Here is a 4,655-nt window from a genome sequence, read left to right on the forward strand (position 1 = left end):
GACAGCTTGAGTTTTGTAGCTAACTAGGCAGAAGGGCTTGGTCCGTGTGAAGCCTGTTTGCTTAGAAGGAGGAAGCAGAGAGAAGATTATGCCTCTTGACAGCCTGGCACTTACAACAAGACCTCTCCTTTCTGCCTGTTCCCAGCCAACAGCTTTGCAAGATCAGTGCCAAGATCGTGGAACAGGAGCAAACATTGGTCTGGGATACTTTGAGCTTAGCAGCTGAGTATCTTGCTCCAGATCATCATCATCATCATTTTCTATTTGTATACCATCTTTCTATCTTACAATACTCGAGGTGGTTTACAAGCTGAAGAAACAAAAAATGTACAACTTATAACAACCTAATGCAATACAAAAATGTGATAATAAAACAAAACTTTAAAATAAGCAACCTACATCAAAAAGTAACATTCAACAATTATTAGAATAGTACAAAATAATAATATCAACATATAAAAGTTAAACAGAAATCCACTCAACAGTTACAATAAATAATTTCTAAACTATAATCAGTAAAACAGTGGCAAGCCACAGTACATAAAATAATACAATACAAATTGAGAGATATGAGAGGTGAGACGAGGGTGGCAGCAGCTGCTGGATCTATTGAGATAGTAGAGGCGAGAGTAGAAAAAGGAACGAGCCTAACTTGGTAGGCAGAGTTTAGCTGTTTTTGGAATACAGTTCCCATCATCCCTGACCACTGGTCCTGCTAGCTGGGGATGATGGGAGTTGTAGTACAAAAAAGCCACAAGCTGGAGACCAAGTTTGGAGCACCCTGAGCTAGACTCTGTGTACCAAGTTAGGCTCGTTCACAAATGCTGCAACCTTTCTCGCAGCACTTAGAATCATAGCATTGTACCATTGAAAGGGACCATGGTGGTCATCTAGTCCAACCCTCTTCAATGCAGGAATCCTTCATCCGGCGTGGGGTACCGTCCTGGGCCTGGGGGTTAACCCAAGCAACGTGGTCCAGGTCTGGTCCCGAATCCAAGGATTCCACGAGGAGTCAGTCCAACAGGGCCAAGGCAGGAAACCAGGCAAGGTCAGGCACAGGGTAACAGGCAAGTTCTAGCAAACAGCAATGTTGCTCCCGCAACCTGGGGCGGGGTCCGACAGCCTTTTATCTCTGTCGGGGTAACGGCCGGTCCTGATCCCCCGGCGACTCACCTCCCTGTTTCGCCTGAAAGCGAGCACTCCTCCTGCGAGTACTCAGGTCTCTCCTTCTCTCAGACCTCAGTCTCTGCAGCTTGGGAGGCGTCGGTGGGTTACTAGACCCAGAGGCCGCCTCAGCCTTCCCTGACCCAACTGGTAGTGGAGCAGCTGTAAGTGATGGCCCAGCTGAAGGCAACGAGGTAATCCCCGCATCTGGAGCCAGGGCAGGCTCAGGCCCCTGACACGGCCCAGCTGGTGCTTGTTGCAGGGGAACCTGTGCAGACTGGGGCTCTTCAGAATCAGGCCCCAGACTTGGTTCAGATGATGCCCGAGGCAAAGGATCCGGTGCGGATTGAGCCTCCTCTGGTTCTGAGTCCGAGCCCGAGTCCCAGGCCATCACAGGCTCAAACCCACAACCCTGAGATTAAGACTCGCATGCTCTGTTTGAAGAGCTCTTCATTTGCCTTCAGTTCCTTTTCTCCCACATTACAGGTCAAATTTGGAAGCAAAAAACAGGCAAATTATTGGGTTGGGAATTGCAAAAGTACAAAAGGAAACATCGGTCTGCAATGCTTTTTTGTTTTGTTTTTTGCGCAGACTCCATCTATATCCTAACAGGGACAGAGTTCTCCGGGTATTATCTATTATGAATCAACAAAGACATTGCTATGAAGTCGTCTCCGCTTCATAAAGTCCAGGTTGATTATTAGGAAGGAGCCTGGTCTTAATTAGGCAAGTTTCCTAACGAGAGAAACTGGGTGAAGTCAACTCCACTGAGGACTTTCCAGAGCTGGCAAGAGGCCTGCCATGGAAACTGCCTATTCTCATAGGACGCTTGCTGCTGTAGAGACATGTGAGCCTCAGCAATGAGGCAGAGGTTTGTCCGAGTCATCCTGGCTTTGAGAACAGCCTTGCCGCATCCGATCCAAGGCCTGTCTAGTTCGTAAGACCATGAGAAGAGCACAGGGCTTCCTTCAGATGTCTTCTAAAAGTCTGGTAGTTGTTTATTTCATTGACATCTGAAGGGAGGGCATTCCACAGGCCAGGTGCCACCACCGAGAAGGCCCTCTGCCTGGTTCCCTGTAACATGGCTTCTCACAGGGAGGGAACCACCAAAAGGCCCTCAGAGCTGGACCTCAGTGTCCGGGCAGAACGATGGAGGTGGAGATGCTCCTTCAGGTATACTGGACCGAGGCCGTTTAGGGCTTTAAAGGTCAGCACCAACATTTTGAATGGTGCTCGGAAACGTACTGGGAGCCAATGTAGGTCTTTCAAGACCGGTGTTATGTGGTCTTGTTATGTGGTTCAGATATCTTAAGGGCTGACACATGGAAGATGGAGCAAGCTTGTTTTCTCCTGGGAAGGACACGAACCAATGTCTTCAAGTTACAAGAAGGCGATTCTGACTAAATACAGTGGTACCTCGGGTTACATACGCTTCAGGTTACAGACTCCGCTAACCCAGAAATAGTGCTTCAGGTTAAGAACTTTGCTTCAGGATGAGAACAGAAATCGTGCTCCTGCGGTGCGGCAGCAGTGGGAGGCCCCATTAGCTAAAGTGGTGCTTCAGGTTAAGAACAGTTTCAGGTTAAGTACAGACCTCCGGAACGAATTAAGTACTTAACCCAAGGTACCACTGTAACAGGAAGAACTTTCTGACGGTACAAGATGTTCAGCAGTGAAATGGACTCCCATGAAAGGTGTTGAGCTCACCTTCACTGGAGGTTATTCAGCAGACGTCAGATGGCCATCTGTCATGCATGATCTAGCTCAGATTCCTGCTTTGCAGGGGTTGGACTGGATGTCCTTTGGGGTCCCTTCCAACTCTGCGATTCTATGAAATCTATTTTTTCTTCCTTCTAAGTAACAGCCTCTGTCAGTGTGCCTTGGGCGGGAGCCAGGACGCCGTCAGTGTCCTCTGGTTGCTTGGCTCATCCCTGACGATAGACTCTTCTCTGCGCACAGTGCAGGTTGGCTGAGGACAGCAAATGGAAGAGGACAGACACCGTAGCTGGAAGGCAAAAGAGCATGAGGACATGGGGTGAGATTCTGCTCGGCTCGGGGAAAGTAAAGTAAGCTGCGCTGTAGTGGCAGCTGAGCCACGCAGGGTGCCATTTGGCCTGAAGGTGGTCCTTGCTTGAACCACGTGGCCTGGGACTGAGTTTGACGTCTCTGTCGCTGACAACTCCATGATGAGCCAGTCTTCCTGAGGGTGTGTTTATCGGAGCTCCGCTGCAGCGAGGCGTGTGAATGGTGTATGAAATAGGTTAAAAGCAGTAAAAGCTAGTAAGGTAAAGGTAAAGGTACCCCTGCCCATGCGGGCCAGTTGTGTTCGACTCTAGGGTTGTGCGCCCATCTCACTTAAGAGGCCGGGGGCCAGCGCTGTCCGGAGACACTTCCGGGTCACGTGGCCAGCGTGACGAAGCTGCTCTGGCGAGCCAGCACCAGCGCAGCACACGGAAACGCCGTTTACCTTCCCACTATTAAGCAGTACCTATTTATCTACTTGCACTTAGGGTGCTTTCGAACTGCTAGGTGGGCAGGAGCTGGGACCGAAAGATGGAGCTCACCCCACCACGGGGGATTCGAACCGCTGACCATACGATCGGCAAGCCCTAGGCACTGTGGCGTCCCATAGTAAAAGCTAGTGAGTAATAATAATAATAATAATAATAATAGCCTGCCCATCTGGCTGGGTTTTACCAGCCGCTCTGGGCAGCTCCCAACAAAATATTAAAAACACGATCAAACATCAAACATTAACGACTTCCCTAAACAGGGCTGCCTTCAGATGTCTTCTAAAAGTCAGATAGTTGTTTATTTCCTTGACATCTGGTGGGAGGGCGTTCCACAGTGCAGGCGCCACTACCGAGAAGGCCCTCTGCCTCGTTCCCTGAAACCTCACTTCTTGCAATGAGGGAACCGCCAGAAGGCCCTTGGAGCTGGACCTCAGTGTCTGGGCTGAACGATGGGGGTGGAGACGCCCTTCAAGTATACTGGGCTGAGGCCGTTTAGGGCTTTAAAGGCCAGCACCAACATTTTGAATGGTGCTCGGAAACGTACTGGGAGCCAATGCAGATCTCTCAGGACCGGTGTTATGTGGTCCCGGCAGCCGCTCCCAGTCACCAGTCTAGCTGCCACATTCTGGATTAATTGCAGTTTCCAGGTCACCTTCAAAGGCACATAGAAAAACTACCTTATTCTGAGTCAGGTTAAAAGCAGTAAAAGCTAGTGAGCAGGTAAAACTACCTTGTTTTGAGTCAGACCCTTAGTCCATGTAGCCCCACAATATGAACTTTGACATGTGTGGTTCTCTAGGGTAGAGCTGGGGTGTTGGTGTACTGTAAAAAATGGGTTAAATTACACCATGCCTGGGCTCATGTCTTGAGGAGCACATCCCCCACATCTGGATGTTCAGAGATAAGATACCAGGCGCATTGGGTTACCATAGCAACACCAGTGACATAAAATATAGGACTTGCTGAGCCTTTCACCCT

Source organism: Podarcis filfolensis, assembly GCF_964270895.1.
Source record: "Podarcis filfolensis genome assembly, chromosome: 9".
Classification (NCBI taxonomy): domain Eukaryota; kingdom Metazoa; phylum Chordata; class Lepidosauria; order Squamata; family Lacertidae; genus Podarcis; species Podarcis filfolensis.